A 27,109-nucleotide genomic window follows, 5' to 3' on the forward strand; every position below is an offset into this window, starting at 1 on the left:
TGCTGAGGGTAAACATCAGGCATGGGTAACGCTGAGGGTAAACATCAGGCATGGGTAATGCTGAGGGTAAACATCAGGCGTGGGTAACGCTGAGGGTAAACATCAGGCATGGGTAATGCTGAGGGTAATGCTGAGGGTAATGCTGAGGGTAAACATCAGGCGTGGATAACGCTGAGGGTAATGCTGAGGGTAAACGTAAGGCGTGGGTAATGCTGAGGGTAAACGTAAGGCGTGGGTAACGCTGAGGGTAATGCTGAGGGTAAACATCAGGCGTGGGTAACGCTGAGGGTAATGCTGAGGGTAAACATCAGGCGTGGGTAATGCTGAGGGTAAACATCAGGCGTGGATAACGCTGAGGGTAAACATCAGGCGTGGGTAACGCTGAGGGTAATGCTGAGGGTAAACATCAGGCGTGGGTAACGCTGAGGGTAATGCTGAGGGTAAACATCAGGCGTGGGTAATGCTGAGGGTAAACATCAGGCGTGGATAACGCTGAGGGTAAACATCAGGCGTGGGTAACGCTGAGGGTAATGCTGATGGTAAACGTCAGGCGTGGATAACGCTGAGGGTAAACATCAGGCGTGGGTACTGCTGAGGGAAAGTGGAGTAGTGGAGATGGTGGGTTGCTCGTGCAGTGCAGGGTTAGGGAAGTCCAGCAGCCATGCAGCAGCTGTGTTGTGGAAGGTAGGGATGAACCTAGGAACATTCTAATTGCTGTGAAACATTGGAAATAATAAACAATTTTGTTTTTACTTCTACAACAGTGTATACTTATATTGGTTCATGAGTGGATGTAAAGCAGGAAAGTGGAGCTGAATGGACAGAATAAAACTTGCGTTGTTTAATTTACTAAAACAATAAACTGGGAACAGCAAACAGGGTATTTACACCCGTTCGGTATTCACTTGGACAAGCCGTGTCTGTCTGGGTGTCCAGATTTAAATGTTATTTGTGCAATTTCTGCAAAGCTCTCTAAAATTTTGGACCATACAAAGTGAAACTGCAAAGTGAATTATACGAGTTATACGAGTTATGTTACGGAACTGAATGTAAAAGTGAAAAAGAGTTTCACCAATCCTCCACATCCTCCGTTCGCCCCCACCCCCCGTCAACTCGCCCCCACCCCCCGTCAACTCGCCCCTACCACCCCATGCCCCGTTGTCTGGTTTTTCCACGCTGCAAAGGTGGCAACTCTAACCAAACTCCTGCTGAAGTGAACCTGTGATTCAAAAGAAAAGTAGCAAATTTTGTTAAGCTCACACCCCCCAACCCCAACCACAACCCTAAACCCTTTATAACATAAAACATAAAATTGCTTACTTTCTTTTTTGATCACAGGTTCATCATTGAAGCAGCATTTATGAGCAGTAATGAGTAAGAAGTGTTTTGTGTTCCGAGCTGTTTTAGTGCATTAAACCATGTTAAGCTTTTTCCATGTTAAGTATGTTAGACCGTCTCATATCACCATTTCAGGTGGACGTCAAAGAAGCTTCAGCCTAAACGGCTGTGTCAGATTAACTTCAGACACCATAGGGTGGAAGAGTTTAGAGAGAGTGTACACAAAGCTCCTACCAAGTCACTCTTTCTTTTAAAGATTCCCTTACGAAAAAGAAGTTTATTCAATTATGCTATTAGTATACTTCTTTTAAACTAAAAATAAGCGAGTATGCTTTTAGTTTACTTTTTATGTACTTATCAGTGATGTACTTAACACAGTTATACTTAAGTATACTTGGCTTATACTGACAAGTATACAGAATAGTTTAAGTATATGTGGAGTTTACTTGTACTTAAACTTTTGATCAATATAAACTTAAGAAAAGTATAATTAAGTACTCTTGCCGTATACAGAAGTATACTTGACTTGTAGTTTTGGGTGGAATAGCTTAGAGTAAATAGTACATGGGTGGAAGTGAATCAGATCTTTATGTACACAGAGTTATTAACCAATACAGAAACAGATAAACACTTGGCTAATTTTATTGACAATATTCTTCCAAGGTTTGAGAGCATTATAACAAGCTTGAATACATAACATTATACACATGCACACACATACAGGGGTTAGACAATGAAACTGAAACACCTGGTTTTAGACCACAATAATTTATCAGTATGGTGTAGGGCCTCCTTTTGCGGCCAATACAGCGTCAATTCGTCTTGGGAATGACATATACAAGTCCTGGATTTTAAGCCAGGATAGTGGCCAGGTCACTACTTGAAGCTGGTGGAGGCTCTTACTGGTGCAATGTGCAATTAATGAAGATTGGCCACCAGACTGGTCCAATTTAGCCATGAAACCTACCACACTAAAATGACAGGTGTTTCAGTTTCATTGTCTAACCCCTGTATATAAAACATATTTTTGTAAGCTCATCACAAAGCATTAATACACTGGCTACAACACTGAATTTTTGATTTCACTCATGACTGCTGTTTTAGTCCCGTTCATGGCGATTTGGCAAAGGCGTGATGTACAATTTGTCAATTGTTTCAACAACAACACATTTTGCTGTTATCATGTCTGTCCATATAGCACTAACATTTCCAGTCTTCCTCACCTCATGTATAAAATTACACTGTACATTTATTTGTGAATCTTTGCAAAATGGCCTTCTAGATGTAGCAAGTACCTCAACTATAACACAACAATGTTTGGTACATGCACAATTTGCAGGGCTTTGATGGGCACAGAGTTCTTTAAAAATGACTAAGTCATTAATTAAACACAATGTACCATCTTTCAAGTATACAGCACTGTTATACCTTTTCTTAAGCCTCTCATATTTTTGACTGTGATACAAAACTCCATCAACCAAAAAACGACTGAAAGACCAGAAGCAATTACTTAGATTTCCACATAACTTGGCGATGGCAAGCCTATACGAAGCTGTGATGTTCTCTTGCAATGGGGAATGTCCAAAACCCTTGACACTTTCATTTAGTATTTCACATTTTTCAGTTCTTCGCTTATTAAAGTGAAGTTCTTCCACAAATGACTGAACCTTTGCATTTGTGATAGTATGCTTGGTCTTTTCTGGCAATTCTCTCCACAACAGAAATTTTCTAGCTATTTGTGAAGGGATATACTGTGTTCCATGACAATATTTAAGTAGAGTGCCCATATTGGATTCAAACACGAATGTTGACGTAGCCCATAATGGACCCCAGTTTTTTACACTTTGTGTAACATGTGTGAGTAAGTGTATGTTGAAAGTCATGTGATGTTTCCCATACAATCTTTGAAATTTAATGACAAATTTTTTAAGAGCCAGTTCTGACATCAAGACGCTTCTAGTTTTGATCTTAGCCTGAAGCAATGTATATATGCCAAACACCAAAAGGAAGAAATGATTCCAAAATCTGGCAGGGAGTATGCCTTTCAAGACAGGCAGAGCATAGAAAAGAAGAAACGCTCGCCATTCTGAAGCTTTCCAGAACTTCCGTTCACTCATTGACCTTGGTGTCCTGGTTATCTCAACAGGAGGTTTTATTTTTACAAGTCGCAAATCAACCTCTTCGATCTGTTTGCCAATGTACCAGGCAGCTTCACTGTTTGCCGTATCAAACCACAGTGTGGACAGTTGCTGAGTGACTCCAAGACACACATTGTGTTGATATTCAGGAATGAAACCATTTATCATTTGGAAGTGGCAAAGCTTCATTAATGGAGATGGCCCTTTGACGCCAAACACTGGCTCATTATTTGAAGCTGACATCGCATGACTAAAATGATCTCTCTCATTTCGAAGCGGGGGTTCAGGTCGATCATATGGATAGGATTTACCACCTTTATGATAACAAAAATCACAACCATAAAAACCATTGAACTGCTTTGTGTTACGAAGCAATGAACGAGCCATTGAATCAGAGCTACAAACCAGCACAAACACTTTAGAAACATGACAGTTCCCCTGTATGTCTTGCCACTCGATACCTGCAGTCTCTAATAAAGAGGCTTCTTTAACAAAGGGTGTTAGTAATGTTAACATGGACGGTTTACTTGGTCCAAACCATAACGCTGACATCAAAATGTGCTTTTTTCTCACTTCTGGTTTCAGTTCAATTACCTGACATTGAATAGGCCAAATGCTGCATTTAGAACTTTTGAACACTGGTGCACCATCACAATTCCAAATTAGTGTCAAGTCATCTTTTCCAAGAACTCCACTGTCATGTAACTTTTGATACTCTTCACCAGACTGTATGTCAGAGAGAACCCCAGAGGCTCTAGTTTTTTCATTAAGACTGACACCGTGTTCTTGCAGAAGTTGCTGAATTTGGGCATACAGGGGCAACACAAGAAAATAAAAGCCATTCTTTAGATTTGCACTGGCATCAAATACTGTGTTGCAAGAGTCACACTGAAAGGGACACTCTGCTCTAATGCCAAGGTATTTTGAACAGCTTTCACAATAAAAGTGAACTTCAAATTTGGTTGAACTTCCAAATTCTTTGTGGAAAAGGTAATGTGAAGATGGGACAAGACATGGAAACATTATGTTAAACATTTCCAGTAAGTGAGTAAATGCTTCACCGGTTAAATTATGTCGTAACAAATAGGACATCAGCATCAATATACTTTCTCCTTTAGAAAGACGTGCCCCAGGATACAAGGGCTTGTCACCAGCATCAGCTCTATCTTCGTTGTCCTAGAGAGAAAGAGAGGGAGACAAAAGATGTAAAAATGTGAGCAGCTACAGAACGAAGCAGGAATATCAGTCCAGCATGTTTTTTTTATCAAATGTAATTTTCTAGAAATGCTTACCCTAGGCTATCACAAAATTAATGTTAATTTCATCATATTATAAAAAGCTACAAACCCAATAGAAGGAGTAGCGATCTGTATCAGTTTTATTTTGTCTCTATTTTGAAATAGTCTGATATTCAGAATGCCTTGCACTACTACCTGCTTCCTCAGCTCCACCTCACACAACTTAAAAATAAAGCATCATGTCAGGACAAAAACTCCAAAAAAAAAAAAAAAAAAAAAAAAAAAACAGTCAGCACCAAACAGGCTACTTGTGGAGGAGTTTTCATTGTCTACTGCACCATCATCATCTTCACTGTTGGATGCATTGCTCATGTCATCTTCAATGTTGTTCTACAGATTAACAAGGGAAAAAGAATAAATAACTGAATGAATGGCAGAATATCGTTGAATTTGTGTAGGCCCTCTGCTGCCACTGGCTTGGTGCATGTTGGGAGGAAATAAGTGGAATGAACGGAGAATGGAGTTTGTCATTTGGCCATAATAAAGTGGAATCTTTCTGTAAGGGGGATAAATGCTCTCACCAACTATCACAGCAATCCACTAACTACAAGTGATATCTTGTGCGGAGTTAGCCCAGCATATTTTAAGATCTGTTGTTGGAGCAATGAGTTGGATGAAAAGAAATAACAATGCCATTAGACAAAACTGCAATTATGTATGTACCTCTTGAATGTCAGTACCCATAAGGCTAGTTGTGGAGTTTTCATTGTCCACTTCACTGCTGGATGCATTAACCATATCATCTTCTGTGTTTACTCCGTCATCCTCAATGTCTAAAGGCTAACAAGGGAAAAACGTGAAAAGTAAATTAAGTAACATTTTAAAAAAATAGCAGACTTTTCTTGTACCACAAATAATAGATACTAGAACTGGGCAGTGTTTGTTAATCACTAATGGGTGACAGACACAATTTATGTGAAGTACAAACAGAAGGTAAAAGTTTATTTGACAACTCAAAGACATATAAAGTGGAAGTCATATAAACAAATTGTGTAGTACAGTATGAAGAACATTACTACTGCTGTAAAGAGAGATGCTCTGCATGAGGCATGGACAATATGGACAAAATTAAGTATCACAATATGTCTGACTGAACACCTTAGTATCGATATTACAATAATACTGTAGGGAATAATCATGTTAATACCTCTTGAATGTCCTTCTCGAAGTGCTCATTGCCCATTTTTTCATTTTCACTGTTGGAAGTGTTACTGTCACCTCCAGTATTTCTTGGACCATTTTTATTGTAGTTCTACTTGTAGACAAGGAAAGACAGAATGTTAGGGAAAAAAGATAGTAATTTCTTTCCCCAAGATTAATATTACTGATTAAATAATAAGAAATAATGGTAATTATAACTTATGCTGTGCAGCACGTCATAAATAAAAATTTTTTATTTATTATGTCTGTCTAAAGTCATGTGTGTAGTATTTTAATGTCTGTATATCAATAATAAATGTTACTTACTTTTGCATTCCATCTGAACTTGGTTCGCCTTGGGATTATTTCTGTATCGTTCTCCAAGTATCGTTTGTACCGTCCTGAACGTTTCGCCATTTTCTCGCCTCTGTTACACAGCAGCTAGCGATGCAGAGAGAATCTCGCGCGTTTTTCATGCTTCTCACAATTCTTTTTGTTGCAGTCATGCACATCTCGTGAGATCAAAGTCATTTGACCTGTTCGTGCGCAATTAGACGGTTGAGCATCTTTGGAGGGAGAATCTTCAGCGGTTGGCACACACGAACAGTTATTCTGCGTCACAATGGCATTTGCCATATACTACTTCAAGGACAAGTCCGTGGAAGTTGGGAAAATTGACTGGATGACTACTGAAGACCAGCAATGTACATCTTCGGAAATGATCACACAGTGCCCCAGACTAGATGATGAAGATGGATGGATAAATGTAAAGTGGGACAAAGGCAAAAAAAAGAAAGATGGTCCAGCCTTTTTTCCTGCTAAGGTGTTAATGCTCAGTGGTAAGTAACTTTCTAAGTTCTCTGTTTGAATTTGGCTACGTCGACATTACGTTTTAGTTTTAAAACGCATCACTTTTGCTACGTTTGGCTTCCATATTACTCAGCCTTTACAGAGACTTTTGGCGCCATAATGTTTGAAAATTCCGGTCAAGTATAGACTGTGAGAAACAGACTTTTAGAAACGCTCGTACAAGTTAAACATTATCAGACGTATCTTCATAATATACGTTACATATCCAACATAGTGCGTTACTGTTGGCCAATTGACGTTTTATTATTTGTAAGGACAGCAAATTCATATTTACTAACCAGTTTTCTATGTGGAGGTCACTAATGTAGTGTCACATAGTCCTGGGTGAGGTATGCTAGTTTAAGAGTTTCACCCTGAGCAAAGCTTTCTTTAAAAACCTTCACAGTAAAAATAAGAATAAAACTGGAAAGTTATGTTGTGTGTAAGTGCTACTAAAGTAGAGATTTCAGTGTATGAGAGAAGACAAAGTAGATAAAGTGTAGTAAAATAAACACTTAAATGTGTGCTTTAGACGTTTTCTTTCACATAGTCTGAAAGAATCCATGTTATAGAAGCAAAACAATCCTAAGTCTCAAAATTGACCAGTGCACGAAACGAATGTTGCTACAATTTTGTCAAAAGGTGGTGCTTTTTTATATTGTCTGAACTAGGTTGTCACAATATCATATGGTATTATGACAACTTACTGGCAATTTAGAGTTCCATGCAGATACAATGGTACGTATGACGAATTCTAGAAGGTTATGACAGCATACTGACAGCATTACCACTGCGTTGTTACACAGAGAACGCAGTGGTAATGCTGTCAGTACGCTGTCATAACCTTCTAGAATTCGTCATACGTACCAAGAGAACTTTCTGAGAAATTGCATTTCAACATTGTTGGCATTAAACAATAGATTGTTACTTTGTCACATCATAACTGTGTTTGCAGGGAAGTGTAGTGTGTTATGTTGCCACCAATGAGTATGTTAGGGAGAGTGCAGAGATCACACATAGTTTGATGACCCATTTGGCATTTTATTTTGCTCAGTGTACACAAAACTTTTTCACACAGACAACTACAGTGACCTTTGCCACAAGAGAGAGGAATTCATAAAGGGTGTGGACATCTGGAACCAGTCACTCAAGAGGAAGACCAAGCCAAACAGCAGGTGGATGAGGGATGTAGAAGAGGCGAATGAAAGACCAGTAAAACAGGTAATTACATTTATACAGTTAAGGAATAGTAGAATTAAATGCCATCTTTTCCCTTATGTCAATCCAACAACGTTTAAACCCAGACAGGCAGTAAGTGAAGAACAGAGTGGAGGAGATGGAGGTGAGGAGATATCAGGAGAGAAAGATACAAACAGAACATCAGAGTAGATGTTAGACGTGATGCTGATGTGATGAGAGATTTGAACTGAACTGAAAGATGAGCTGCTATTGAGGCTGCAGATTTGCACACCCCTACTATTGAAAAACTTAAAATGTTTTTTTTTTTACAGCAAAATAGCAAAAAGGCATCCAGTACTTCAAAAGAGGCAGCAGACCAAATAATTGAAGACCTGAAGAAGGAGTTGATGGCAAAGCAAGCATCTTTAGAGGTAAATTATTTAAGTATTTACACAGTTTGGAGTTTAAATTATGTGTTTAAAGGAGCAGTGTGTAATAGGGGTGTAACGGTTGTCACCCCGATTTAGTACAGTACACACTGCTGGACCGTTAAAGCAGTAGGATCTTTTAGAAATGTGAATGTTCAGTATACACTGAACTTCAGACATACTATACACGGCATCTTACCAATGTCACGTGATGCACAACGTCACGCCATTTATTTATTTTATTCAAAAATATACTGATAATGTTACTGTAATAATGTAATGGTGCTACATTGTTGGAAGATGAGCCGTTCCTATTATTGGATCCAAACCTATTTAAAGCCAGAGAGCTGAATGTCTGTAGAATAGATCTTATGCATACAATACAGCATTGCATCCCATCACTATATATGCTTAAAGGCTCATTCTAAACACAACACTCCCTAATGACTTTATAATTATACACTAGTGAAAATGATGATGATTTTCTTTTGGTGTAGTCATCTACAGAAAAAGAGGACTCATCAGATGAGGACTTGCTGCCTAGGAACTGGAGTAAGGCGCAGCAGAAAATAAAGGAGCTTAAAAGGGAGAACAAGAGGCTGAAAGAAGATAGATAGATACTTTATTTATCCCGAAGGAAATTCTTGAAACGTTTAGCGCCCAACGTGGGGCTCGAACCCACGACCCTGAGATTAAGAGTCTCATGCTCTACCGACTGAGCTAGCCAGGCTGTGTAAGGCAACCCTAAAGAGATACTAGATGCCTTGAGAGGTGATATTTTTAATTTGAAGTAATTAAATTAAACCAGTACCCCATTTGTATGCAACATCACAATGTAGCAAAATAAATCAACATCAAACTTGTAAAGGAGCTTTACACTTGCCTTAGCTTTTGAATGGTTATTTCTTTTTTTAAAGTGAATATCCTGATGTTTGGAAATTAAACTTTCACCATTGTCTTATAATGATTTATATGTTCATTTTCTTAACAGAGCTTCCTGTGGTAGTTACAAATTTAAAAGAAGTAACTGAAAAACTTGCATTTCAACCCTCAACTCCTGCATCCACCTGGTCAACACCCAAAACATCTTTAAACTCACCAGTTTCTGGATGCGTTTCTACTCCAGCAGTGTCTGATGATATGGTACGTACCCAGAGTGTAGTGTCTTCATCAGGTTGTCCCCTGCGTGGCACAGTAGCATTTTGCACCCCCTATTGCATTGTGGGGGTCCTGGCCACTGAAGAACCATGAAGGGTGAAAGGGTCTAACAGTATACAGAGAAACAGATGAACTACAGTCTGTAATTGTAGAACTACAAAGTGGTCCTATATGGTCACTACTGCTGATAAAATGGACAATGAGGTACAAGGAGGTGTACCTAATAAAGTGGCAGCTGGGTTTACATACTGCATAGATTTCTCAGAGAATATGTTGTTATTTTATCATTACTTTGGTGTGTAATAACGATGTATGACCAATTGCAAACTAACTGATCACTCAATTGTTCTGCAGGCCTTTCTTTTGCCAGGCTCTGATGTCAAAGTCCCTCGACGAAAGCTTCACTCTCTGCGGACTACGAATCCGTCAGTCTACATCGGGGACCTTGCTGTGCTTGTCTATGGCAGGGAAACACTATCTCATTCAAGCTTGACAGGGAGACAATTAGGGGCACATAAAGACGTGGAATCAAAGCCACAACTTGATAACACAAAACTTGATGCTATAATAGGCAACTGCATTTAAATAAAATTAAATTTTATTCTAAAATAAATTTCTACACGTTTGTATAGTTTTTAACAAAATGACTGGAATGTTTCATTTTGGAAGTTACCATGATTTAGTTAAATTACTGATTCAATGTTGAGTTAAATCTCTCTTAAAAGTGTAATCTGCGATCATCAGTTTATGTTTGTGAATGTGGCAAAAAACATTATTGCTGCAAACAAAAGGGAAAAAAAGAACCTAAAAATGAACTTTAATTTATGTGAAGGAAAACATTTAAAGGACATTTTCAGTTATTTGTAGGTAAACGTAGTAATTTAGCCAATTGCATTAGTGTTCAGATACTTGCCTGATGAAACTGAATTTCACATTGCGTGTAGAGACATGCTGCTTTGACTGTTTTATTATGTTAACTCAGGATGTTGATCGTAGGGTGATAGAAAGTAATGTTTTTTGGTTTTGTTTCTGTGTCCCAGGCCATGCCCTGTCAAAGTTTCCTGACATCAGCATCCAAGAAGTGAGACGCATCATAAGAAAAAAATGCAACAACGAAAGCTATACAAAGCAAGTCACTGCAAAGAAGACCGTGTGAAAAGAACATTCTTTCCATTTTGTTGAACACTTTTTGGTTGGATTTGTGGTTCCTCTGCCTCTGGATGACCATTTAACAGGGCAAAAACCTGCTTGTGGGCAGCCAGAAAGGCTGCAAGACTGTGTTTCTGTCTTGTCCCAAACTGGTGTTAATTTGAGATATGTTCTTATTTTGGCATATTTTGCCATCCAGTGTTATTTGTTATATTTATTTGTTAAATTTAAATTTATAAAGAAATATGTTCTTAATCATGAGTATGTCTTGTTTATTTTTATGTATGTAATCCTCTGGTAAGTCTACTTAAAGTACAGTTAAAGGTATATTAGTGTAAAAAATGGAAACTAAATTGAAACAGTTGTATACTTAAAAACATATATAAGTAGTAAACTAATTATTATGTTAAGTTCAAAAGTAAGCTTATTTGTATACTGTTCATTTACTCGTTATATACTTCTATCCCACTTTTTAGTTTATGAAAGTACACTTTTAAGTATACAGTAATACTTAAAAGTGTACTTTCATAAACTAAAAAGTGGGATAGAAGTATATAACGAGTAAACGAACAGTATACAAATAAGCTTACTTTTAGTATATTAACAGTACAAAATAAAACCTAAATGTAAACTAGTTGTGGACTTAAAGTTTACTACCCTTACACTTAAAGTATACTTAACAGTGTACTTTCATAAACTAAAAAGTATAATAGAAGTATATAAGGAGTAAACTAACAGTATACATGTAAGTATACTTTTAGTATAGTTGTAGTACAAAATAAAACTTGGATGTAAACTAGTTGTGCACTCAAAATGTACTACTCTTTCACCTAAAGTATACTTAAAAGTATACTTTTATGAACTAAAAAGTGGGCCAATTTAGTCCCAAGAAGTATTGAATTAGTAAACTTACCAGTATACTATCAGTACATTGATATTAGTATACTTTCTACATAAAGTATACTTGGGAAATATACTTCAACTTTACTTAAGTTTACTTAAGAAAATAAACTTTAAGTATACTTTTTTTTTGGTAAGGGTTACTTTACTGGAGGAGTGTTACAGTGCCACTCCAACAGATCAGTCTTGCAGACAAACAAAAACAGTTGATGAAAACATTTTCCTGGCACACCAGACTCACAGTGATGAGCTTATATGTAAAGCATGCAAGACATTCCACCAAGCATTCATTGAGGTTAATGACATACAAGCAGCTCAGATAGAATTTGAGGCAAGAGAGCAAAGTGCACTTACTGCAAGTTCTGCAAAAAAAGTTCCAGTACATACCACCACAAGAAGGTTTGATTTAAATATTTTAACTATGAAACCAGCAATGCAATTCACAAGTTAAATTCAATGTAAACAGTTCATTATAAATAAAATGCAATACTGAATAGAAATTAAGATGTTCACATACTGATATGGAAGTATACTACACATATTTACAAATCACATTTTTTCCCCCCCCTCCAGTTAGTCTTTGTGCATCTTTGGTGCACATTCTGTACAAAATACACCCTAGATAGTTAAAACAAAATGAATGAATAAATAAAGATCAGTTTCAGACCTGGTGCTTTGCATGACCACAGCTTTCTAGCTTTTACTATTAATGTAGTGTAGGCATACTAGTGTTACTTGCATGGAGGTAAAATTACTCAGAATCACGAATAACTTCATCCCTCAGATTCACAAGGGCGGCACATACCCTCAGAATTTTGTCTATTTTGGAAGCCATGGTAATTGGTACAACCTGTGACAGTATTTTATATACTTTCAAACATCTAATTGCTCTTTCTACATGAATTCGAAACATTTGCAATTCTTCTAGTGGCAGTTACCTGTTCCTTAGTTAGCTGAACACCTTTTTCAGTGAATGATGGCATTACTAACTTGACTTTCTTTTTAAAGAGTAAATCTCTTATTAAAAAGCCCCGGTCTGCCATTACTTCATCTCCAGGATTCAAGTAGTCTAAAATTCCTGAGTCCATGGTTATAAATTTATCACTGCAACGCCCACCATAGGCTGCAGAGATAAACATGATAAGTCCACATGGGGCAATTGCTACAAGATGTTTTACTGTGTTGTGTGAGTAGTAGTGGCTATATGATTCTCCTCTTGAATCCAAGTTTCTGGGTTTTTGAAATAAGCTCTCACTGCAGTATAAAATGCATGTAGTATTTGGAAATTTCTTTTTAAATGCAGCTGACAGTGTTGCCTGGATAGTTTCCTTTGGAAGCCATGGAATAAGAGGTCGTAAGACTTGTGATACACAGAATTGCCTACTCAGGTCTCCTATCACACGGTTCCGTTTTAATGTCATAAGTGTCATGAGTACTTGTTCTTGTATGGGCATTGTGAAAGCACTGCTGGCAAACATTTCCAGTGTTAAAACAAGGATGTTAAATGTTTCAAGTTTTAAGCCAGTGTAGAGCAAGGAATCTGAATTGTTCTGAAGCATGAAGTACCCCAAGTAACTACACTGGGTCATCTGGTCCTGCATAGCCTTTTCCATGCCTGTCTTTGTGTAATCATGATCAAGCAGGGCAAGGTCCTCCCACTGTGTATGAACAGAGTGGTACTGTGAGACAGAGCTATGTTGAATGCTTCCAGCTCCTGAGTGTTCCATGCCAGTCTGAGATAAGGCCACACAGCAATCTGATAAACAGAGTTTTACACACAAGCAGTCAATACAGACAAGACAAATATAAGCTTATGTCTAATAGCAAGACTCAGATTACAGCCGGAAGGATAAAAACATTTTGTTCTAAATTAAATCGATGAGTCAAGGCTTCATCACTGCACACATGTACCACACAGTCCAAGTAAATACGTAAAATTTTGTGGCTGGCAAACTTCTGTTAAGCTACGCTGATGAAACAACCAATGTAAGGGACATTCAATTAAAACGCTTAACGCGAGAAAAGCTTAATGTGGCTTAATATAGTAAAACAATGACAAAGAAACACCAAACTTCACTCACTTATTACTGCTCATAAGTAATCTCTACTGATGAATTTTCAATCGATTTATTTTGAATTACAGATTCATCATAAACAAATATTCTCTGCAATAACTTAAAATTTGATCATTTTACAGAAAATGTCTCCTGTTTCATTTGATGTATGATTTGACATACAGTTTTTCTCATTATAAGAATATCCATATTTTGTTGTTTGAAGTTATGAGATGTGGATTATGAATGTACATTACTTAAATGTTTCTGTTAAAAAGAAGAGTTACAGTTCTGATGCAACATACACCTTTTAAATGTAGCTTATTAAAAAAATGAAAGCTATGAAGTAATGAATATTGCATATCACTGGTGCATAGACAGAGTTTAGGAGGTAAAGTTGTCTTTAATCATTTTGGCTTGACCCCAATATAACATTCTATCCTGCAGAATTATGTAGTACTTAAATTAAACCAACCATCTCCAACTGAGGTTAAGTGTTCCACCCTGTAAACTGACCTGACTAGTATAATGTATTCATGGGTCCACTGAGCCTTATTTAACTAGAATATGGAACAAAATTCTACAGAGTGGCAGATGTCCAGGACCAGGATTGGACTGCCCAGTTCTGCGATATCTTTTGCATCATGTTTTTACAGTGTTAGTAATCGTCTGGTTTCAACTGTGTATATACAAATATATTTACATTGTATGTCATTGTTGCAACACATTAAGCAAAGTTAATTCTTTATCTTAAATGGGAGGAAAAAACTTAACGTAAAATGTGATGACTTTCATTTTGGATTAGTTGTTCATTTCAGCAGTAGAGAGTATTTATGAACAGTACAGTACAGTAAAGTAACTTATGAAGAAGCTTTTGGTTCTTTTTGCTGTTTTAGTAACGTTACATTAAGCTGCGTTAAGTCTTTTTACGTTAAGCGTTTTACAATATGTTATCCAGTATGGAACGATGAACACTACTGCACTACAAAAAGACGTATTACACTGAGTTGAATGCACTCACAAGGTTCCTCGTCTGGTTTACCCGAACTAGCTTTCTTTTAGGGTGGTCTGTCGTAACCCAAATACAGCTCCGGATCAGGATGCATTTCTGTTGGCTTCTTTTAAACGAGGTGAAATGAGCAAACATATACCCTCTATGGAGGATATTTCAGCTTTAAAGCTGCAAGCTACGCTAGTTTTCTTTCCTTCTTCGTTGGCATGGAATGTAACGCACAAGGCACAGGGCACGGACAGCGCTTACGAATCCGCTGGTGTTCAAAGCGCGTACTTTCCAACAACAGCTTCAATTCATGGCACACGTCGCACCCGAGCTCATATTTGAACCATGCAGTCCTTACCAAAAGTAGTTTCATTCTTCTCATTAGAAATGTTGCAGTTAGTACTACAGCAAATCTAACGTGTCCGGAAACAAAAAAAAACGGCAAACGGAAATATGGAGGCGATATTGGGTTGCCTGGAAAATCGTAGATATACCGACTATACATACTATGTGCAGATAAGGATGTAATAATGCATATGGTATACTGTTCAGAGTGACCGTGAGTTATCGAGGATTGTTACTGTCAGTTGGAATGACGTTTCTGAGGTCTGATTAAGGAGGTTTATCACCCTGGGAAAGAAACTGTTCTTCAGTCTGGCAGTGTGGGCCCTGATGCTCCTGAGACGTCGTCCAGCTGGTTGCAGGGGTGTGTTTGGTCATTGCAGATAGTGGTGGCTCTGCGGAGACAGAGGGAACTGTATATCTGTCGAAGAGATGGCAGTTGTGTTCCGATGGTTCTCTGGGCGCTGTCGATGACCCTCTGCAGGATGTCTTTCTGCCGTGGTGCAGCTGGTGTACCATGCTGAAATGCAGTAGATAAGGATGCGTTCAATACTGCATGGTGGACCAGGATAGGTCCTCAGTTACGTGAACACCCAGGAACTTAAAGCTGGGTAGTCTTTCTACCCTGTCACTGTTGATGATGGGTGGAGCATGATAACCTCCGTGGTTTGAAGGTGTTAAGAACAAGGCTGTCGTTTGAACACCACATCGTCATGCACTGTACCTCCTGAGAGAGTACAAGAGTGGACTCAGTACACAGCCCTGAGGAGCACCAGTGTTCAGTATGAGTGGACAGGGGTGGTGTGTTCCTTGTCTGAACAACTGGGGGTGGTTGGTTAAGGATCCATAAGAATTGACTGAGGTCCAGGTCCTGAAACTTGGAGATAAGTTTTTGAGGGATTATTGTATTGAATGCTGCACTGTAGTCGATGAAAAGCATTCAGACATATGTGTTAACATGCTCAAGGTGGGATAGTGTGATGTGAAGAGCTGACGAGATTGCATCTTCAGTGGAGCGCCTGGCACGGTATGCATACTAATGAGGGACAAAAGTCGTTGAGGTCATGGTATGGGGACAATAGTTACAGTCTTGAAGCATTTTGTAACAACAGCCAGTGAATACCTCTGCCAGCTGACCTGCACAGCCTTTCCAGGAATCCCATTTGGACCTTCTGCCTTCCTGGAGCAGGTATAACATTCTGAGCACTGACAGGTGAAGTGAATAACACTGATTATCTGGGGGGGGGGGGGGGGAGGGGGGGGGGTTGTATATTATGCGGCAAGTGAACATTTTATCCTCAAAGTTGATGTTAGAAGCAGGAAAAATGGGTGACCTTGAGGATCTGAGGGCCAAATTGTGATGGCTAGACAACTCGGTCAGAGCATCTCCAAAACTGCAGCACTTGTGGGGTGTGTCCCGGTCTGCAGTGGTCAATACCTATCAAAAGTGCTCCAAGGAAGGAACAGTGGTAAACCGGTGACAGGGTAATGGGCGGCCGAGGCTCATTGATGCACGTGGTCAGATCCAACAGACGAGCTCCTGTAGCTCAAACTATTGAAGAAGTTCATGCTGGTTCCGATAGAAAGGTGTCAGAATACACAGAGCAGCACAGTTTGTTGCATACAGGGCAGCATAGCTGCAGATCAGTCAGGGTGCCCATGCTGACCCCTGTCCACCGCCAAAAGCACCAACAATGGGCACGTGAGCATCGGAACTGGACCACGGAGCAATAGAAGAAGGTGGCCCGGTCTGATGAATCACGGCCCGGGGCGTGTGCATCTCTTACCTGGGGGACACACTGCACCAGGATGCAAAAAAGACGAGCCGGCGGAGGCAGTGTGATGCTTTGTCAACGTTCTGGTGGGAAACCTTGGGTCCTGCCATTTATGTGGATGTTACTCTGACACGTAGCTCCTACCTAAGCATTGTTACAGACCATGTTCTCCCTTTCATGAAGACGCTTCCCTGATATCTGTGTTCTCTTTCAGCAGGATGATGAACCCTGCCACAAAATGCTTTAGGAACGGTTTGAGAAGCACAACAACCAGTTTGAGGTGTTGACTCGACCTCCAGATTCCCCAGATCTCAATCCAATCGAGCAGCTGTGGGACGTGCTGGACAAACAAGTCTGATTCATGGAGGCTCCACCTCACAGCTTACAGGAGTTAAAGGATCTGCTGCTGACATCCTGGTGCCAGATACCACAACACACCTTCAGGGTCATACATTTACATTTTCAGCATTTAGCAGACGCTTTTATCCAAAACGACTTACAATTACTGTATGACTAAACACGATTTTGAGCAATTGAGGGTTAAGGGCTTTGCTCAGGGACCAAACAGTGGCAACTTGGTGGTGGCGGGGCTTGAACCGGCAACCTTCTGATTAATAGTCCAGTACCTAAACCACTGAGCTTTTCAACGGTCTACTGACTAGGCAAAGCAGAGGGTCTGGAGCTGCAGGACATGAGATTCTGGTATTTTCCTTTGCGTCTCTGTAGCAGGTGACCTGGGTTTGTTGCTCTACTCATTTCCATCCTGGTTGTTTTGTTTGAAAAGGACTTGTATGGAAACCAGGGATCTGCGCAGGCTACATGGGCCATGTCTTCATGGACTATGCCATGCTGACACAGAAAAGGATCTTCTGTAAACTGCTCCTATAAAGTTGAAAGCATATTATGTATACACTAGCATTGAAAGGCTGGGTAAAACGTATAGATTCTAGACCACCGATGAGCAACTTTATGAACACTACAAGGACGAAGTTTTGAAAGGAACCACCCTGCTTAAGTGGCCTATTTACAAACTACAAAGTTGTAACAAATCACAGGTTCTTCTCTTTACTGAGCTTTACCAATTGTCCCAACTCTTCTGGAAATGCAGTTTGTAAAAAATGTAGATAATTTACTTGATGTTAGTAAAATGTTTAAAAGCTTGTTTTTCTTTCCTAGAAGACACTCCCGCCCCTTTACCCATTACCTCAGCAACGGGCCTCAGTCTGCTAGGGACATTGAGAATGAAAATCAGAATTCAAATCTGTCTGGGCCGGCCACAGAGAACGTTTGGAGAAGCATTTAATCATGTGATGATGAGGTGAGGAGTAGATTTTAGGTAATAAATGGTATTTAATGCTCAGCAGCAGATCAGTGTTTTAAAGAAGCTCTGAGGAGACTGAAAGCTTCATCTTCTGTAGTGGACGAATCATTTTACTGCTTAGTAAGTATTAATACTTTATGTTCTTTCAAACTTCACCTAAATCAGTTGCCAATCTTTAGATTATATTAAACTATTAGGAAAACTTTTATTACATCAGTATAATTACACAGAGGAAATACAGTGTTAGATGATGGGGTGAATATTTGTTCTTTAGGTTTCCACTGAAGATGCTGGTCCTCTTGTTTGTCATAGGTAAGTAATTTTCCACTCTGGGAAAATGTAAGCACCATCATTCATTCACTCATACCGGCACTACACACACAAATGAATGAATGATTATTTCTACTGCTGTTTAAACATATATTACAGTACTTATGTCACATTTTTTGATGACTGAATGAATGACTTAATGAATTAATTCATAAATAGCATAATGTATTTATTAACACCCTTTCTGAGGTGCCAAACACCTCTCTAGCTGGTCTTCTTTCATCACTAGGAGCTCTGCAATCAGATTGGCAATGGTGTGACTCCATAGGTGGGAACCCTATTTATTAAGAAGGTAGGGGAAGGTAGGTCTTTGAGGACAGCTTCTTGCAGGGGGCCAGGAACCATTGCTGTGATAAGACAGACGTGGAATGAAGTGGATATTCTCTACTGAGATGGAAGTTGAAGTTGCCCTAAGTAACCCTAGTGATACATGGTAGAATTTGGATTGGACCAATGAATGTTGGGAGAAGTTTATTCGAACAGACAGAGGAAGTTTGTTCCAACACTTGGGTGCTGATTCAGAGAAGAGCCTTGATGTTGATGCTCGTCTTCCTCTAGTCCTGGGTGGATGATCAAGTAATGCAAGACTAAAGGCTAGGAGGTTGTGTGGTACAGAGCGGGGTTTGATTAGATCTTGAAGGTAGCTTGAGGCTGGTCCATTTTTGGCTTTGTAGACAAACATCAGTGTTTTAAACTGAATGGTTGCAGCTACAGGAAGCCAGTGAAGAGAACGCAGCAGTGGGGTGATGATGTGGCAGCAGTAGGGTGATGATGTGTTAGCAGTAGGGTGATGATGTGGCAGCAGTGGGGTGAGGATGAGGCAGCAGTGGGGCGATGATGTGGCAGCAGTGGGGTGATGTGGCAGCAGTGAGGTGATGATGAGGCACCTGTGGGGTGATGATGTGGCAGCAGTGGGGCGATGATGAGGCAGCAGTGGGGTGATGATGTTGCAGCAGTGGGGTGATGATGAGGCAGCAGTGGGTTGATTATGTGGCAGCAGTGGGGTGATGATGAGGCAGCAGTGGGGCGATGATGTGGCAGCAGTGGGGTGATGTGGCAACAGTGGGGTGATGATGTGGCAGCAGTGGGGTGATGTGGCAGTAGTGGGGTGATGTGGCAGCAGTGGGGTGATGATGTGGCAGTAGTGGGGTGATGATGTGGCAGTAGTGGGGTGATGATGTGGCAGTAGTGGGGTGATGTGGCAGCAGTGGGGTGATGTGGCAGTAGTGGGGTTATGATGAAGCAGCAGTGGGGTGATGATGTGGCAGCAGTGTGGTGATGTGGCAGTGTTTAGGTTGGTTAAAAACCAGATGAGCAACTGCATTTTGAATAAGCTGCAAGGGTTTATTAGTGGACATAGGAGCACCAGCCAGGAGGGAGTTGCAGTCGTCCAGCCATGAGATTACAAGTTACTGCACAAGAATCTGAGTAGCTTCCATGGACAGAAATGACCGAATCCTCCTGATGTTGTAGAGGAGGAACTGGCACAACCTTGTCATGTTGGCTACATGAGGAGAGAAGGTCAGCTGGGAGTCATCAAGAAAGATGACTAGGTCCTGGGTTGGAGATTGATCTCTGGGAATGAGTAACATCTCTGTCTTGCTGGGATTGAGTTTACATACATGATGAGCTGACATCCATTGTGAGATATCTCACAGACATGAACCACACTGGAACTGGAGACACTTGTCATTGCAGTTCTTCAACCATCTAATGAGTGTGTCATTTGTCCAGAAAATGTCTTGTTACATTCTTTGAGCTGGGGAGACCTAGGACAACTGAGAAAGGATAAGGGTTTCTTGGTGACCTGGCTCAATAGTTTTGGAATGTTATGGTACGTGTTCCCAAAGGTCCCTTTCATTGGGTGTTTGTGCTTTCAGTAGAAGGCAGTGTTAAACCAGAATTCTGAACGTCTTTACCATCTAGTCAGATAATATAAGCTCCTAAATCCATCATTCCTGTAACAGAAATAGTGTTCAGTTCAGTACTTTAGTACTTTAATTACTATAGAATACTAGGAAACACCACGAACAAAGGGCATGGAACTGCGGAACAGGTTCTTTTATGGTGTGCTGATTATGTGTAGATGGGATGCAGGTGCTGGTACACCAGTTTGTTACAGTACAAATGGAGTTTGAGAGATAAATGAATAAAGTGACTTGATAAGTAAAAATGGGGCACCACTGGCATTTTTAAGAGGAAATTACCAGGACAACCGAATTCATAACAGATCAGTCGCTTTCTGATGAAGTAAAAGCATCCAAGACAAAGGAGATGGTAGTGGACTTTTGTAGGTCAAGGCAACCCTCACAGCCAATGTCAATCGAGGGGAGTGATGTGGAGGTGGTCAAGACCTACAAATTCCTAGAGGTGCATCTGGATGACAAACTGGACTGGTCAGCTAACACAGACATCCTGTACAGGAAGGGACAGAGCCGGCTCTACTTCCTAAGAAGGCTGAGGTCCTTTAACATTTGCAGGAAACTTCTCCACATGTTTTATCAGTCTGTGGTTGCCAGTGTCCTTTTCTATGCTGTGCTGTGCTGGGGTGGCAGTATTAAGAAGAAGGACGAAGCACGGCTGGACAAACTGATCAGCCGTGCTGGGGCAGTGGTCGGCGTTGAACTGGAATCTCTGGTGACTGTGGCTGAAAGAAGGACACTAAGCAAACTTCACTCCATCATGAAAAATGTGAACCACCCCCTGCACACTGTTATTATAAAACAGAGGAGTATGTTTATAGACAGACTGCTGTCACTGAGCTGCTCCACGGACAGATTAAAAAGGTCATTCGTCCCCAGAGCCATTAGGCTCTATAATTCCAGCATTCGTGGACAACGGGTGATCACTAAAGACTGAGTATATACATGTCTACTGGTGCTGGTCATAAAATTAGAATATCATGAAGAAGTTGATTTATTTCAGTAATTCCATTCAAAAAGTGAAACTTGTATATTACATTCATTCATTACACACAGACTGATATATTTCAAATGTTTATTTCTTTTAATGTTGATGATTAGAACTGACAACTAATGAAAACCCCAAATTCAGTATCTCAGAAAATTAGAATATTATTTAAGACCAAAACAAAAAAAGGATTTTTAGAAATGCTGGCCAACTGAAAAGTATGAAGATGAAAAGTATGAGCATGTACAGCACTCAATACTTAGTTGGGGCTCCTTCCGCCTGGATTACAGCAGCAATGCGGCGTGGCATGGAGTCCATAAGTATATGGCACTGCACAGCTGAAACCCATGTCTTGCATACGTCTGTGCGTGGTGGTTCTTGAAGCACTGACTCCAGCTGCAGTCCACTCTTTGTGAATCTCCCCCACATTTTTGAATGGGTTTTGTTTCACAATCCCCTCCAGGGTGCGGTTATCCCTATTGCTTGTACACTTTTTTTTCTACCACATTTTCCTTCCCTTCGCCTCTCTATTAATGTGCTTGGACACAGAGCTCTGTGAACAGCCAGCCTCTTTAGCAATGACCTTTTGTGTCTTGCCCTCCTTGTGCAATGTGTCAATGGCCTTAACCTGGATGGGATTAGGAAATCCAATTAACATACGTCATAAACAAAGCAACAGAGACAAGCCCTTCACAGGTTACTTCAAATCAGAACTGGTCTCAACAGAGGGAGTTAGGTTTACGTTTTTCCTCCTCTGTCCCAGGTTAAGTTTTACGACACAGAATGTTGAACTTTTTGTTCTTAGCAGACGGCTTCCTTCTCTCCTCTTGGTTGGACCGCATAGGTCTGTGGTAGGACTCACATGATGCTTCAAGTAAAGAGGTTGAGTTCTGCATGTGCAACCGAATATGGATTGTAAGCTCAAACTCTACCTTGGCCAGTTGCAGAACTTTAGATGCTGACAGTTGTGTCAAGTAGAGGCGACCAGCGCACTAAATTTTACCACTTTACTACGAACGAAGTCCTCCAAGTGATGTTTGGAACAACACTCAGTGATCTGAGATCTTCAAAGACATCCAAGAGGAAAAATGGTTCCCCCTCTTTTTTAAAGTGTGTGGGATGTATGGTTTTAGGTGGATGTAACCAATGAGCAATGGCGCCCTTCTGGGAGCATGTGGCGAAGTTGGATACCTTTCCTTTTGCCCACCCTGGGGATCAACCACCTTGGTCAACAGATGGCGCCACCAGCTCATCATAACAGTTCGTTCTAAATACAAACTATAACAAGACAGATCTAAACACCAGATAGGTACAACAGCATCTGCTAAATGCTGAAAATGTAAAATGTAAATATAAATGAATGGATGGTTGGATAAATGGATGGATGATTAGATGAATGGATGTTAGTTTATGTATAAATGACTGAATAAAGTCCATACTGAGTGATAGCTGTATGGATGGTGTCTGTGATGAATGACTAAATGAATAAATGTATAAAAGCTGGTTGAATAGAGTGGTTAATAAATCTATGAACTGAATTCTGGGTAAATAAATAAACGATGGCGATGAATAATAGATTTATTAAATGAGTTTTGGATGGATACATGAATTGATAAACTACTTAATTTTATCAACAGCACTCACCCCTGCCAACCCCCTCGTCCATCATAAATACTATCTGATCCAGCAGAATAAAACATGGAGTGACGCTCAGACCTACTGTAGAGCTCATCACATCGACCTGGCTACCATCCACAATGATGCTGACATGGTTAGACTACAAGCTGAAGCTCAGATACACCAGTTCACTTCTGATGCCTGGTTTGGAGTGTATAAAGAATTACATGACTGGTGCTGGTCCTACGGAAACGAGTCTCTAGGAAACATCACATACTGGGATTCTGGTGAGCCGAACAATGGTGGTAATATAGAAGAGTGCAGTTTGCAGTATATTGGTTTTTGGGCTGATTATCCCTGTGATTGGTCATTTCCCTTTGTGTGCTATGATGGTAAGTGGACTTGTTATCATCTATGATGTAATAGTTTCTTCACCATCAGGTTTTCCCACAATACTAATTAAAATTTGATTATTTATGATTTTTATTTATTTATGAACAACAGCAAATCATTTTGGTTACTGCAGTTTATTAGTTAAAGAAACGAGAATTTAATCCGGTGGTGAAGAAAGTTCTGTTATGTCTTTAACTATATGGAACAGGGGTCTCTCATGTCAGGGTAAAACAGGTTGCAATGTTTTGATGTGTTTCACAGAGAGGAACACTGAGACCAGCAGGTACATTTACATAGATGACAGTAAATCCTGGTATGAAGCTCAGAGCTACTGCAGACTGTATCACACTGACCTGGCCAGCGCAAGAGATCCAATTGAACAGTATATTATAGCTGACTTGGTGGACACAGACACTTGGATTGGTCTGTCCAGGGTCACCTGGAAGTGGTTAGATCAGACCAACCCGACCAACATCACCTGGATGCCTGGACAACCTGATAATGTGCTATCATATGAAGATTGTGGTTATTTATCTAATTTTCAGGCTGCTGATGCTCAGTGCTCAGACCTCAAACCCTTCTTCTGTCACGGAGGTGAGTTCAAGTTGTTTTCAAGCCGGTGTGAAGTGTCCTCCCACCTATTGTGTGTATTTAAATCACAAAAATCACATACTTTATCCCCACTGTCCCCGAAACTGAGGGTTCCTCTGAATATTTGTTGTCTTTGCTGATGTGGGTGACAGTCTAACTGGCAAAAACAACACTGGAGAAAACTTGGTTCTCTGACATGTATAAAGCAGCTGTTTAATCGACAGTCAAGGATGCTTTGAGCCGGACTGATTAAAAGAATTGCGTCTGTCAGTCCACAGTCATTCTAACTGTCCAAGATGAAATGGGCAGGGTTATGACCCTACTGCTGTTTTTAACAACAGTTAAAACAGTTCAAACCGTGTCTCTTGGTGTATTTGTGTCTAAGCATTGAGCTGCTAGCTTTTAAAGTCCTAGGTCATACATAACCTGGTGCTTTGTTCTGTCATTTATCCATCTTCTAAATCACAGTGGTGTTTTTATATTAGACTTTTAAGATTTGTTGTCAGGTATTGTCCTTGGTCTGAGGGTCAAATTGAAGCAAAAAAGAACATACAGCGTGTACAGCACATACTGTACGTTCACCTAGACTACAGAATAGCCCCTCTTTCCCGAAATCAGACTCTCCAAGTCCACTTTTTTTTAAAGAAGAATCTTTATTTTATTGTAAAGCACTTTGTAGCTAGGCTTTAGAAAAGTGCTAAACAAATAAAGTTTACTTACTTTTTTAGTCGTATATTTAGATTAATTTGAATTGTTTTTAATAATATCAGTTTGATTTGGTTTTGTTTGTGTGTGTGAACAGTTATAACAGGTCAGATCCAGATCCTGAGGTTGAAGGTTCAGTCGGATCAGAACATGAACGATCCTGCAGTGAAGGCAGCACTCCTGCAGAAGGTGGGTCTCATTCTCTACAAGGTTCCTCCTCATTCCAGCAGCAGGAACCTCAGTGTCCATCAAGCTCTGATCCTCAGGCTGCTGGATTCAGTTCTTCTACTATCAGATTCATCATCCTGCATTTTACAAGTTACTAACAACATCATCTTGTTCTTCAGATCCTGCAGAAACTGAAGAAACGTGGGATGGAACAGAACATCAAGCTGAAGTGGAAGGAGCAAGGAGAGGTGTTCCACAAGATTAAAGATGATGCAGTGCAAAGTACAAAATGTAAAATGTTTTTTATTTTAAGTTTAATTTAATTCTTTTAATTTATTAATGTTTATTATGCATATTAGCTACAATCAAGTTACTATTTATGGCATTTAGCAGATGTTTTATACTGTATACAGTACAAGCAGTTGAGGGTTAAGGGCCTTGCTTAGGGCGCAACTTCTGATCACTAGTTCAGTATCGTAACTGCTGAGCTACCACTGCTCTACACAATACCAGATCGACTCAAGTACAAAGATCCACCTATTGGGTACCACTGTCCTCCTGTAAACAAACAAGCTGCTCTCTGTGTCTATTCACTGTAGTTTGTCATCTAGCTGAGAATATTTGAAATGTTTGATCTATTTCTATGATTTTCATGATTTAAAATCATTTTAATAACTGTAAGTAATTATTCTCCCCCTTTTCCTTTAAAATATGGACACTTGATAAATCTAAAATGTTCATCTTATGTATGATGTTAATCTTGATGTCGTGAAAATAATGAAATAGTGACGTGACAGGAGTCATAAACTGAATTTATTAACAATAATTAGAATATTAGAATATTTCTTATTAACATATCAGGTCACTACAGTGGAACAAATCATCCCAATATTAATCTGTTTATGGTTCATTTTGTCCAGTAAATGAATATTTACCTTTCACAAACATACCAGTAGATGCATTGGCTGCTGTAAATGTATGTAAGCGAGTGAATGTGAAGGTAAGCGGGTGATTATGTGATGAATTAAAACTTGACGTGACGGCGCTCGAGTGGTGCAGCGGTAAAGCATGTTTGCCCACCAGACCTGGCAACTCAAGGTTGTGAGTTTGAATCTCAACTCTGCTAATGGCTGGCTGGGCGCCTACATAATGATTGGCTCGTTTAAGGGAGGAAGTTCATTATAACTGCTGCAATTATGACCTCTGCTGGCTGTTCGATGGTGTTGCACAGAGACGGGGGATATACTGTAGGTGCGTGACTGTCCAATCAGGTAACAGGTCGGTACTGCACATGTGATAGTTACAATCTTTCTCAGTCAGGAGTGAGGGTAGAAGCACTAGAAGTGAAATACCATCAGGGAATTGAATACGACTAGATTGGGAGGAAAAATTTATAAAGAATTAGCCTTGAATGACTGGAAGTAGCTGAAAACTCGAGACGTGCTGTAGTGTTAAATGTTGGAATATATGTTAGCAATTAATTATATATAATTATATACTTAAAAGCTAATAATCAATTACTTAACTTAAACTGAAATAAACCTTGGTGGGATCATGAAACACTGAGACCTAGTTGAGATGCCTGTTATCAATCAATAATAGATGTACGTTTTAAAGAAAGCAACCGAACCAAGCCCTTTATGGATCATAGAAAAAAATGAGTCTACCTCTTGTAGGCTTGTAGAGCTCAAAGCTTAATCTCTGTCTGTTGAGACCGGTTTAAAAGCTCCAATGCTTTCAAAGACTTCTACGACACAGAACGTTGAACCTTGAGTGTTGAACGTTGACCGGCTTCTAAGCAGACGGTTTCCTTCTCTTCTCTGGGTTGGAGCACAGAGGTCGGCGGGAAGACCCACACTTTAAGTGCTTCAAGTGAAGAGGTTGAGTTTTGTCTACGCAACCAAATTCAGATCGTAGTTTAAAAACTTCTATCTTGGCAAACGACAGAGTTTCAGATGTTAAAGCTAAACTTGACCCGTTTACTACATTTACATTTTCAGCATTTAGCAGACGCTCTTATCCAGAGCGACTTGTAGAAGAACTTCCATAGTGAACATTACCTTACTCTAGTTTAAGTAGAACAACAGTCCAAGAACACAAATCTGCTGTTAAAACCATGTTAGAACCAATTTTTTGCAAGAAATGAATAAAAGTGTTGGTAAGTAAGTACATGTCAGCTGAAGTGTTTAGTAAAGAGGTTATGAAGGTTTTTAATCGCCTTTGAAGACAGCAAGATACTCAGATGTTTGGTTTGACAAGGGTAGCTCATTCCACCACTTGGGTTCTATGAACGTAACTTTTCCAAGATGGTTTAGAACAGCACTGA

At 39.8% G+C, this 27,109-nt stretch overlaps 1 non-coding gene across 1 annotated transcript; it reads right to left on the minus strand.

The window, feature by feature from the left end:
* Positions 1-9,027: 9,027 nt before the first annotated feature.
* Positions 9,028-9,100, minus strand: trnak-cuu (transfer RNA lysine (anticodon CUU)). Its single transcript has one exon. It is a non-coding gene; the product is annotated as a tRNA-Lys (tRNA).
* Between the last annotated feature and the right edge of the window lie 18,009 nt (positions 9,101-27,109).

Source organism: Trichomycterus rosablanca, chromosome 1 (assembly GCF_030014385.1).
Source record: "Trichomycterus rosablanca isolate fTriRos1 chromosome 1, fTriRos1.hap1, whole genome shotgun sequence".
Taxonomy (NCBI): domain Eukaryota; kingdom Metazoa; phylum Chordata; class Actinopteri; order Siluriformes; family Trichomycteridae; genus Trichomycterus; species Trichomycterus rosablanca.